Source organism: Prionailurus bengalensis, chromosome A3 (genome assembly GCF_016509475.1).
Source record: "Prionailurus bengalensis isolate Pbe53 chromosome A3, Fcat_Pben_1.1_paternal_pri, whole genome shotgun sequence".
Classification (NCBI taxonomy): Eukaryota; Metazoa; Chordata; class Mammalia; order Carnivora; family Felidae; genus Prionailurus; species Prionailurus bengalensis.
In genome coordinates, this window is record NC_057354.1 from 62,022,451 (window position 1) to 62,035,660 (window position 13,210).

General features: G+C 37.7%; 1 protein-coding gene and 1 long non-coding RNA gene across 2 annotated transcripts in view; one reads left to right on the forward strand and one right to left on the reverse strand.

The window, feature by feature from the left end:
- The window catches only part of TMEM131 (transmembrane protein 131), a 237,800-nt gene that overhangs the window by 117,508 nt on the left and 107,082 nt on the right, over positions 1 to 13,210 (forward strand).
- LOC122496750 lies at positions 4 to 8,295 on the reverse strand. Its single transcript, XR_006300924.1, has 2 exons — positions 7,963 to 8,295; positions 4 to 6,510 (listed from the first exon to the last, which is right to left on the reverse strand). It is a non-coding gene; the product is annotated as an uncharacterized LOC122496750 (long non-coding RNA).

Sequence of the window (13,210 nt, forward strand, 5' to 3'; positions counted from 1 at the left end):
ATGTGCCCTTAACCTAAATTCAACAATAAATATTTTTGCCATATTTACTTCATATTTTTGCCCATTTTAAATCATTTGAGAGTAGTGGACATAATGCCATTTTACTCCAATACTCTTGAGCACACGTTTCCGTATATAAGAACATGCTACATAGCTATAGTAGTATTACTTGTAAGAAAATTAACAGTAGTTACAGGGTGCCTTTAATCCCTCTGTTTTGGTTAGTGCTGCAGTTGTTTGGTTCTAAGTAATAGAAATCTGACTGAAACTACAGAGGCAAAAATGAACATATATTGGAAGGAATACTGAGGACTGTAATATATCTGCAGAGAGGTCAGAGATACAGCTATGACCTAGAGACAACAGGATCCATGTTATCACACCGCCAGGAGTCTTCTCTCTGTCTTGTTTCTCTGCCCCACTCTGTATTGGCTTATTCTCTCCCACTGCCAATAGCTTTTTCCTATGACAATGAAAACAAATCCGCTGACTGCTCTTCAGACCTATATTCTGTAGCCTCCCTCTATCACCGCATTCATAGTTTCTTTTCCCTTAGTTTGAAAAATCTCAAGAGTAGCACACTGATAACCTATGGTTAGATCATGTATGAACCCCACCAGACAAACAAGGAGAGTATTTGATAGTGAACATGCCTTCCAGGTGTTGTCCCTATGTTTATAAGGGTTTCACCCAGTGCAGAGAAATCATACAATGGGCAGATACTCCAGTTGGAGTCCACTACAACCTCCTTGGCCTGTTGAATCCCTAATGACCTTTAGTAGTGTAGAGTACTCCTCTTCTCTGTACAGCAAGCCTTCCCCAGCCTGCCTAGCAGAGGTCAAAAGTGCCTTCTGTCTGCTTCCATGGTGTTGTGTTCACCTCACAGAGGTGGGATGGATCCCGACCCAAAGTTTGGGTCAGCTGTCAAGACTGATAATGTCACATGCACACACACCAAGTTTATTATATTCACAGAATGAAGCATGCAGGGTGGGCTCCCCAGCAAGTCTGAAAAATGCCCTTTAGAGTGCAGAGAAAGGAGACTAGCTTGGCTTTTATTGGCAGGAAGGAGTTGGTGAGGCTGGGGCAAACTTGCAAAGTTTGAACTTCTCACTAGATCCGAGAGAGAGAGAGAGAGAGAGAGAGAGAGAGAGAGAGAGAGAGAACTGGCTTTCTTATCTGCTTGCCCAGGTGTGGGATGTAATCAAACATCAGAAATGAAATTAGAGTCTTCATTACTCATGACATCTACTGACTTATGTCAGTGCGCTGGGTTTTGCTCTGATTGTCTGTTTAGATGTCTGTTTCCCTGCTAGACCAGGCTGTGAAGATAATTTACCTATTTATTTTTGTGTCTCTGGTACATGTTTCACACTCAACACTTTTGAAAAATTTTATTTTAGAAAGAGAACATGAGTGGGAGAGAGGGGCAAAGGAGAGAGAGAGAGAATCCAAAGCAGGCTCCACGCTCAGTACAGAACCCAACACAAGGCTTGATCCCACGGCCCTGGGATCATAATCTGAGCCAAAACCAAGAGTTGGACGCTCAACCCAATGAGCCACCCAGGTGCACCACACTTAACACTTACATATGGTACATTATCTTATTTAAAAAAAATTTTTTTTTATGTCTATTTTTGAGAGAGAGACAAAGACAGAGCACGAGCCGGGGAGGGGCAGAGAGAGAGGGAGACGCAGAATCTGAGGCAGACTCCAGGCTCTGAGCTGTCAGCACAGAACCTGACATGGGGCTCGAACCCACAAACCGTGAGATCATGACCTGAGCTGAAGTCTGATGCTTAACCGACTGAGCCACCCAGGTGCCCCTTCAGTAAATTAAGTCCAACAAGATTGCCTGTTGATTTCTTGATTTCAGTTAACTTAATTTTACATTCTCAAGTGATTTTGTCAGACTACAATGAATATTTGTTATACCTTTTCTACGTGATCCAGCAGTGTACTGACTTAATGCCCATGCTGGAAATGTTTCATTGTCTTGATATGTATAGCAATAATTTAAGGACTTGAGAAGAATATCCTTAACAGAACACTTTACAGTATTTTTCCAAAAAGTGTAAGTAGTTATCATTGCTTACTACCTTGACTCACACACTGAAGTTTTGCCTTGTATGTTTTCTGTGACCTATTTCCATTGCTTGTGGTCATTTTTGGTAAATTGGTTTTAAAACACCCTTTGCAGTATCTGGAACAACTTTCAATTGGATAGAATTTACCATTCCAAGTTGTATCTGATGGTCATCCAGGGCTTCCAGGAGAGTTTCAGGCCTCTTAGCAAGGATGCCACTCTAGTACCCTGGCTGCTTTCTAGACCCCCCTGTAACTGACTCCTCTCACTACTTTGCTCATTCCTGCTGTCCTCTAGAGCTTCTTTCGTAGTAAATCATGTTAACTTTCTTCAAAAATAGGCTTTCTTTGTTTTCATCTATTACATTTCAATTGATTCTGTAATTCTACCTCTTTTCCCCTCTCCCCTCCCTTCCCCCCATCTCTCTATTAACAGTTAGTTGGAACAGTCTGGGCATGACCACCTCCCCGCATCCCTCTGCACCCCCCTCAGTTATATATGCCAGTGCTGTTAAATATTTTTCTGTTTCCATAACAACAACTTTTTTCAAACATTTGTTGCAGAGTGCAGAAAGATGCTTTGGGTGGAAACTTGGTTTGCTGAGTTCTTTGGTTTATGTAATTATTAAGTACAGAAAATCTTGATTTCAAATCTAAAGCTTAAAATGGAGACCTAATGGCTTAAAGAAAAATGGAAACTGTTGCTTAAAATGGAGGTCTTTATTTTCAAGTTAAATTCAGTTCTTGAAAGGTGTTTCTTCCAGTCACTTTTTCATAGTCCAGTAAAATCAAGTAGGTTCTCTTCTAAAGAGATGTTTGGTGCCTTTTAGCTTTTCAAGTTTCTAACTATTCCACCAACAGCCCCCTCAGCCCTCAATCTAAAATGTGCTTAAGATGTTCAGATTTTGTGGTAATTGAGTGGTACAGAGTACTGCATATTGATTTGACCCAGTTTCCTGCCAAAAGTTGTGTTTGGTAGAGTGCTGTGTCACTGTCATTCATAAGGTTTGTCTGAGGGCACTTGCTCAGCCATTTTTTCAGCTGTTTCCTGGCATTGCGTTGTCTTTCTGTGGCATGGGAAACTTGCCATTGACCACAAAATTGCAGCTTACTTTTCAAGCCGGTCTCTAGTTCATAACTTATTCTTCCTAATTCTTTTGTGCCTCAGACTCTTCTGAAATATGGACAGTCAGTAGCTCTGCACAGACAGCACAGAGAACAGCTGTATATTTGATTCCACTTGGTTTATCTATAAATAATTCACACTGTCCTCTTTGGCCCTCCTTTGGTCTTTGGAGTAGGTGACAATGGAAACAAACAGAACTGGCACTGTAAGCATTTGAAAATCTTTTTTTAATTTTAAAATCTTACTGTCTAGGAGCGCCCAGGTGGTTCAGTTGGTTAAACATCTGACTTTGGGTCAGGTCATGATCTCATGGCTCGTGAATTTGAGCCTCATGTCAGGCTCTGTGCTGACAGCTCAGCCTAAAAGCCTGCTTTGGATTCTGTCTCTCTTTCTCTTTCTGCCCCTCCCCTGCTCATGCTCTGTCTCTCTCTGTCTCTCAAAAATGAATAGACGTTTAAAAAAAAAAAATTTAAATCTCACCTGTCTAGCCAAGTGTCTCGCATGCTGTTTATGACAGGCAGAATTCTAAGATGGCCTCCCAAATTCCTGGCCTCCAGGGTGCACACACACACCTTCTCCCAGTCAAACATGAATCTAGATGTTGCTGTGAAGGATTTTGGAAATGTAATTAAGATCCCAAATCAGTTGGCCTTTAAAACAGGGAAATAATCTGTGAGGCTGAGATGATGTCATGAGCCCTCCACATTTGGCTGTAAGAGTCATAGACAGAAATGGCAGTGATTTCAAGAGAGGTGTTGATGTAAGGGAGTTTGTTGTGCCGGTTTTGGAAATGGAAAGGGCCATATGGCAAGAGACTGGAAGCAACCTAAATATCACCAATAACCTGAATGAGCCTGGAAGATGTGTGAGTGAGACCCTAAGCAGATCAAGCAGTCATGCTGGGCCTGGACTCCTGATTTACAGACCTATAAGATAATAAATGGGTGTCATTTTAAGCCTCTAAGTTTGTGGTAATTTGTTGTGTAGCAGAAAGCTAATTGCTCTGCTTATTTATTTATAAGTAAGCATGCATTAGTACTTGACCAGAGTTTTTCATGGTTTAGTGTGACTTCTCTTTTCAGTCCCCCATTTTATCATGGATTCTGTTCACAACTCCAAGGGAACAGAAGAGAGGGAGAGGGAGGGGCAGGGGAAGCTGTTTTAATATGAGGTCTGTAAGCAGTTCTGTCCTAGGAGGACTCCTTCTGCTTCCTGTGGTGTGGACTGCCCAGAGCTGCAGGAAGCCTGCTCTGTCCAAGCCTGCATAACTAGAGTGGCCTACTGATACCCTTCCTGAGATGTTCCCTCTGTTCTTGTTACTACAAACTTCTTTGAACAGCACGAGTAGATGACCCTTCTCCCCTGAGCAAAGATTCATTTCTGTAGGGTGTGTCATTTCCTCTTTGATCCCTGGAAGAAAGGGCAAGACCAGCCTCAGCAGCAGTGCAAATCAAGCATTCTGATCCACTCCCCCCTGCCAGGCTCCTTATGCCTCCAAGCTTGTTTCCTTACCCCGGAGTCCTCTCCTACAGAAGGCCATCTTCAGTCGTCTTCTTAAAGGATCCCCCAGATTACCTGTCCGTCTTATACCGTGTCTTCTTTATCTTAACTGAGATTGATTACACTGAGGTCATTGGAGGGAAAACGTGAAGATCGAATTCATAGGGAGTGAATGACTGGTTGCCAGTCACCCTGCAGGACATTTGAATTGTGAAAGAGTGTAGTGGTAAACTTTCAGGATATAAGGACATTTTTGTTTCCGTGTACTGTTATTCTATTTATATATCTATATAAAGCTTGAGAAAAAAGAATTTTATCTTCCATGTTGTCTTTGTACAGCTCCCTGCAGCATCACACACAAAATTTGAGACCCCAGCTGGCTCTGTACCTATTTCCCTAACTGTTTCATGGTCCTGTGACCCCCACCTGCAATTGATGAGCCTGTTGGTTAAGGGGTCTAGCTCCCGAGAAAGTCTCGGGAGCAAGAGGAATTCCACTGAGTTTGAAGAGCTTCTGAGGGCGATCAGCTTCCTACTTCCTAACCCTAAATGTGTTGTTATAAGCCTCCTGCAGATACCCCTCTGCCCCTGCCTCAGGACCTAAGCCCTGGTTCTGCCTTTGGTTTTTTTTTCCTCACAGTTGGACTCTTAAGCCACAGAAAGATTGTAGACCTCATGGTGGCTGGACTGTAAGCCATGAAATTATTTTGGACCAGTTTTTTGCTTCTACATCCTTCCCACTTGTGACAAGAGTTTGTAGCATCTGCAGTGTTGAGCTCTCAGAAGGGAAATATGACTTGGTGTTTAGCCCTTAGAGGCACCAGAAAACATTAACCTCAACAAGAAAACTTCATGTCATCATTATAAAGAAATTCTCAAATGATGTGTAAAATAAACCATAGTGTAAACCATTATCAAAACCTTTAAAATGGGTTAAGTGTTATAAAAGACAGCGAATAGTTCTTTACAAATTGGTAAACCTTATCTAGATGAACCTGACTTTTTTGTGTAATATGGAACAAGAGACTGTCATTCCATTGTAGAAAAGACAAAATGTTTAAAATAATCCAAGATTAGGGGCGCCTGGGTAGCTCAGTCATTTAAGCCTCCAACTCTTGATTTCTGCTCAGGTCATGATCTCACAGTCGTGAGGTTGAGCCCCACTTCAGGTTCCACACTGAGTGTGGAGTCTGCTTAAGATTCCCTTCCTCTCCCTCTGCCTGTCTGTCACTTGCATTCTTTCTCTCTCTCAAAAAATAAAATTTTAAAAATGACAACATTTAAAATAATCCAAGATTAAAGTATAGACAAAGCTGCAAAAAAAAAAATGAGTAAAGGGGTGGTAAATTGATTTTGATGTTGATTTAGATGATAAGGAATTTGAAAATCAGGTGAAATAATGTGACTATATTAAAAGTCAGATTCAATACATGAAATTCTGACCAACTTTTGACTTTAAGGATTTTGGAGGAAAAAAAAAAAGTGAAGCCCTAATGAGGACGTTAAACAGAAACCTTAAGGAAACAAACTAATCTTTCTACTTGGACAATAAAATGACCTTTGGTTTTATTTATTGTAATGTTTAATTATAATACTTCTGTCCTGAGTTCTCTAATATTCTGTTTTGTGTAACATTTGTTAAAGTACTTTTCAAATTGAATTCTTGGGAGATCATATTTAATATATGGGCTCTCTCTTGACTAAACAGGATTCAGCATCGTACAGTTATATAAGAATCACCTGTAAAAATAAGCCAACATCATGATAAAGCTGGCTTACATGTAGGCCTTCAGCAAATACCTTTTATTTTTTTTTTAATTTTTTTTAATGTTTATTTATTTTTTTTATTTTTTTTTTATGAAATTTATTGACAAATAGGTTTCCATACAACACCCAGTGCTCATCCCAAAAGGTGCCCTCCTCAATACCCATCACCTCACCCACCCTCCCCTCCCTCCCACCCCCCATCAACCCTCAGTTTGTTCTCAGTTTTTAACAGTCTCTTATGCTTTGGCTCTCTCCCATTCTAACCTCTTTTTTTTTTTTTTCCTTCCCCTCCCCCATGGGTTCCTGTGAAGTTTCTCAGGATCCACATAAGAGTGAAACCATATGGTATCTGTCTTTCTCTGTATGGCTTATTTCACTTAGCATCACACTCTCCAGTTCCATCCACGTTGCTACAAAAGGCCATATTTCATTTTTTCTCATTGCCACGTAATATTCCATTGTGTATATAAACCACAATTTCTTTATCCATTCATCAGTTGATGGACATTTAGGCTCTTTCCATAATTTGGCTATTGTTGAGAGTGCTGCTGTGAACATTGGGGTACAAGTGGCCCTATGCATCAGTACTCCTGTATCCCTTGGATAAATTCCTAGCAGTGCTATTGCTGGGTCATAGGGTAGGTCTATTTTTAATTTTCTGAGGAACCTCCACACTGCTTTCCAGAGCGGCTGCACCAATTTGCATTCCCACCAACAGTGCAAGAGGGTTCCCGTTTCTCCACATCCTCTCCAGCATCTATAGTCTCCTGATTTGTTCATTTTGGCCACTCTGACTGGCGTGAGGTGATACCTGAGTGTGGTTTTGATTTGTATTTCCCTGATAAGGAGCGAAGCTGAACATCTTTTCATGTGCCTGTTGGCCATCCGGATGTCTTCTTTAGAGAAGTGTCTATTCATGTTTTCTGCCCATTTCTTCACTGGGTTATTTGTTTTTCGGGTGTGGAGTTTGGTAAGCTCTTTATAGATTTTGGATACTAGCCCTTTGTCCGATATGTCATTTGCGAATATCTTTTCCCATTCCGTTGGTTGCCTTTTAGTTTTGTTGGTTGTTTCCTTTGCTGTGCAGAAGCTTTTGATCTTCATAAGGTCCCAGTAATTCACTTTTGCTTTTAATTCCCTTGCCTTTGGGGATGTGTCGAGTAAGAGATTGCTATGGTTGAGGTCAGAGAGGTCTTTTCCTGCTTTCTCCTCTAAGGTTTTGATGGTTTCCTGTCTCACATTTAGGTCCTTTATCCATTTTGAGTTTATTTTTGTGAATGGTGTGAGAAAGTGGTCTAGTTTCAACCTTCTGCATGTTGCTGTCCAGTTCTCCCAGCACCATTTGTTAAAGAGGCTGTCTTTTTTCCATTGGATGTTCTTTCCTGCTTTGTCAAAGATGAGTTGGCCATACGTTTGTGGGTCTAGTTCTGGGGTTTCTATTATATTCCATTTGTCTATGTGTCTGTTTTTGTGCCAAGCAAATACCTTTTAACTCATTAACCTCAAGTAACAAAACCATCTTAACTGATGGTCACTCTAAACCAAAAAAAAAAAAAACCTCCAAATGCTTTATTCTAGTTTTATATGGTGATGCTTAATAATTATAGAGTAGTATTGCTTTCCATAGTATTCTCATTACTTTACCATAACGCTGTTTACTTTTTTTCATGAAATATACACATAGAAAAATGCATAAAGTATATATGTAGTTTTACATATGCTACCCAGTCAGATATTATTATATATTTGTAGTTTATGTAATTAGGTTTCAGTATACAGATACTGTGATATAGATCACTCTGGGGGGGGGGGTTGGTCTTTTTGGCTGTATTGAGATGTAATTAACATAACATTGTAAAAGTTTAGGTACACAACATATTGATTTGATATACTTACACATTACAAAATGATTAGCATGGTAAGGTTAACACTGTCGTCACAGTACATAATTACCACTCTCTTTTGTGGTAAGAACATTTAAGGTTTTAGCAACTTTCAAGTACATAATACAGTATTAACAACTATAATCACTATACTGGACATTAGAACCCTAGAACGTATTGATCTTCTAACTAGAGGTTTGTACTCTTTGACCAACATCTCTCTCTTCGCTCCCCGCCCCCTTACCCCTGGTAGCCACCAGTGTTTGTCTTTCTCTGTCTAACTTCATTTAGCATAATGCCCCCAAGGTCCATCCATGTTGTTGCAAGTGACCGGATGTCCTTTCTTGTGGCTGAAAAATATTCCATTGCATATAAGCATACCATATCTTCTTTATCCATTCATCCATTGACAGACACTTAGATTATTTCCATTCCTTGGCTATTGTGAGTAATGCTGCAGTGAACATAGGAGTGCAGATATCTCTTTGAGATCTTGTTTTCATTTCCTTTGGATATGGGAAGAAATAAGATTGCTGGATCATGTGGTAATTCTGTTATTAACTTTTGAGGAACCTCCATATTGTTTCCATAGTGGCTGCATAGTTCCTTCTTTTTCTTACCTTTTTAAAGCTTCATTTTTGTTAGATGTCCATCTGTTCTCTTATTTCTAACCATAGCAAAGAATCCACATTTTACCCATAACTCCTTCTTTAGTGGCTATACATATTATCTCTAATACCCTACCACCACAAACAGCCCTGCAGTGAATACTCTTGCAGGTTCACTTATGGACTTTCATGAGGATTTCTTTGGAATATAAGGCCAGGAGAGGAATGCATAGGTCATAAAGTGTGAGTACACTTCACTGTCTAGGTGTTGCCTGGTTGCTTTTGTGCTTATCTGTGCCTTCCTATATTTCCACATCCCTTGTATTTGTACTAATGCTTAACATCAGCCAACTTTCTGTTTTTGCTAGTTAAATAGGGATAATGTGGTACTTCATCATTAATTTTGTATTTCTCTGATTGCTATTAAGTTACAGTATCCATCTTTTTATATGCTTATTGGCCTTTTGGGTTTCCTCTTCTGTGAATTGCCTGTTCATATCTTTTGACCTTTTTTCTTTCGGGATTCTTAGTAACTTGTTAGAAATTCCTTTTGTAAGCTAGAAATAACTTTAAAGTCTAAAGATATATTTAGATATTGTAAATATCTTTTCCCAGCTTATCACCTGTTCACTTTTCCCATCCCATAATTTGTTGAATCAGAAAGTCTTAATGTTTTCCCCAAATTTTGAAAAATTTAAAAGTTCAGAAAAGTTGGAAGAATAATATGGTGAATACCTATGTAATCTTTATCTAGATTCACCAAGAGTCAACCTTTAGCACATTTACTGTCTCTCTTCTACACACACACACACACACACAGAGACTACTTTTTTTTTTTAAGTAAATGTGGACATCCTGCTACTTCATCCCTGTGTTCATTAGTATGTAAATCCTAAGGGACAGATATAACCATATTCAGTTTTCCCTAATCGCCAAAAAGATGTCCATTATTGTATACGGTCCCCCAACCAGGATCAAATCAAGGATGACACATTGTATTTGGTTGGTGTCTTTAATCTTTAAACTACCTTTCTCCTTTTTTTCATTTATAAGATAGAATTTTTTGTAGTTCAGATCAGTTGATGTATAGAATAGTCCACAAACTGGATTTGCCTCATTATTTCTTCATGATTAGAATCAGGCTAAATACTTTTGTCAAGAACATTATATAGATAATGTATATTTCCCATCACATAACATCAGGCGGCCAATAAGGTCCATATTTCTAATTGTTAATGATGCTGAGTTTGAGTACTTCCTAAGGTACTCTCTACCAGATTCTGTACATTGTAAAGGTACCTTTTCCTTTTTGTAATTAGTAAGTAATATGTGGGGTTAATAACATGTTCTCCAGCAACCTTTCATTTTAATAGTTCTACCTACTTATCATATTATTGACTCTTGCCTAAATCATTTACTACATTGATAATTGCAAAATGGTGATTTCTTTTTTTCCTCAGATTCTAGCAGGTTTTTTTTTTCATTTAGGAGCCAAGATTTTTCTGTGAAAAGTATCGTCCTCTCTTTTTCCTTTGACTGTCACTATAAACAAAAGGTCAGCAAATTATGGCCCTTGCCACCCATTTTTGTAAATAAAAGTTTTATTGGAACATAATCATACATGCTCATTTACACTTTATGGTTGCTTTTACACAACATTGGCAGAGTTGAGTGTTATGACAGAGATTGCATAGTCTGTAAAGTCTAAAATATTTACTGTCTGGCCCTTTACAGAAAAAGGTTGTTGATCCCAATTATAGACTCATATATTCTCTTCTTTATTTAATGTGTTATAACCCTTTGCTTTCACTGTTCTTTTTGTTCCAAATTTTATAAGTTTTCCCAGTAAAAGCCTGTTTAAGCTGATTTCTATCATTTTTTGTAAGTTCCATTAAGCTTTGAACATTTCTTTGCTTTCTGATTCAACAAGACATTCTAGACTTCCCTCTGTTTTCATTGTCCTAGACCTGGAATGAGCCAAAAGTATGAGAAGTCCTGGTTTCTTTTTAGGGGAAATGACATTTCAAACCCATATCTGGGCACCAAAGTGTGCTTATTGCTCTGGATGTCATTGCTTCTAGGCTTTTGTGAAAAGATCTATAGAGGAACATAGGCGTATACTATATAAATGAATATATGTAAGTCATGTCCCATACTGATAATTCTAATTCATATTTTACCAATTCAGATCCAGAGTCATAGAGTTCTTCCTCATTATTCCCCATTTTGTATCTGCATCTTATTTTTCCACAAAATAATTATTAGAATATTACCTTTAAATATTTGGTAAAATTTGCCAGTAAAGTACCCATGGACTGGAATTTTCTTTGTGGGAAGGTTTTAAATTATGAATTTAATTTCCTAAGTAGTTTTATTTTTTGTAATGCTTACATATTTTTTTTCTTATTTTACCACTTTTGGTAAGCTGTGTTTTTTTCTGGGAGTTTGGTAGTTTTAGGATAATTTTTAAATTTACTAACATAAAGTTGTTAATATTGTTTTAATGTTTGCAGTATCTGTAGCGATACCTCCCTTTATCATTGCTCATACTGATATTTTGTGCCATCTCTTTTTTCTTTCTCAGTCTTGCCAGGTAGTTGTCAACTTACTAGTTTTTTACCCCCAAGAAGGGTGAACTTCTGACTTCATAGATCATCTCTGTTTTATGTGTTTTATTACATTGATTTCCACACTTGCTTTTATCCATTTTTTACTTGTATGTTCTTTAGATTTAATTTGCTGTTCTTTTTCTCATGACATGGATGCTTAGTTCATTAAATTTTAGGCTTTTTTTTTTCTTCAAATATATACATTTAAATTCATGAATTTTTCTTTAAGCACAGAATCAAGTTTATTTTACAAGCCTTTAATAAGTTAAGTTTTTAATTTTCATTCCAGATCGTTCTTAACTTTTATTCAGATTTTGTCTTTGATCCATGGGTTATTTACACATGCATTGATCTATTTACATATTTATAGAAAATCAAGTTATCTTTTCTTATTGATTTCTGTTTAACTGGGCCAAGACTAGAAAATTCTGCATATAAAAGAGTTTTATAGAAGGGATAGAATAGAAAATAACTAGCAAGATGGTACTTTAACCATATCAGTAATTACATTAATTGTACATATAAATAGTCTAAACACACCAATTAAAAGACCAAGATTTTCAGATTAAAAAAGCAAGACTCAACTAACAATAGAAACCCAAAATATAGGAAGCAAAACTGACAAAACTGAAGGGAAAAGTAGACAATTCAGCACTAATAGAGACTTTAGTACCCCACTTTCAATAATGGATAGACCATCTAAGCAAGAGATAACAAAAGAAACAGAAGACCTGAAAACAGTTCAATGCCATTAGACATCTATAGAACATTCCACTCAACAACAAAGTACTTACACTGCTCACACACACAAAGAACGTTCTCCAAGATAAACTGTATGCTAGACCATAATGTAAGCCCCTATAAATCTGGAAGTCATACAAAGTATGTTCTCTGATAACTTCATTCTTTAATTAAATAAATTGGCAAGCAATAAAAAAAAAAGAATCTTGAGATATTAAACAACATATTCTTTAATAATGAATCAAAGAAGAAAATCAAGAAAGGAATTAGAAAATGCTTTCAGATAAGTGAAAAGAAAATATACCAGAATTTATGGAGTACAGCAAAAGCATTGCTCAGAAAGAAACTTACAGCTATAAATGTCTTAATCAGCAAAGAAAAAAAATCTCAAATCAGATATCTAACCTTCCACCTTATGAAACTAGGAAAAGAAAAGCAAAATAAAAAATAATTAGAAAGAAATAATAAAGACTAGAGAAGAAATAAATGAAATAAATGAAAAACAGCAGAGAATATTAACAGAAATTGGTTCTTTCAAAACAGCAACAAATTTGACAAACCCTTAGCTAAATTAAGCATTAAAGAGAAAAAGACTCAAGTTACTAAAACCAGGAATGAAAGAGGTGATCTTTGTATAGAATATAACCTTACAGAAATAAAAAAGGATTGGGGCACCTGGGTGGCTTAGTCGGTTAAGCATCCAACTCTTGATTTTGGCTCAGGTCATGATCTCATGGTTCGTGAGATCAAGCACCTTGTCAGTCTCTGCACTTGTAGAATGCACTCTACAAGTGCAAAGCCTGCTTGGGATTCTCTCTCTCCCTCTCTCTCTCCCCTCTCCCACTCATGCTCTCTCTCTTTCTCAAAATAAATAAATAAACTTAAAAAGAAA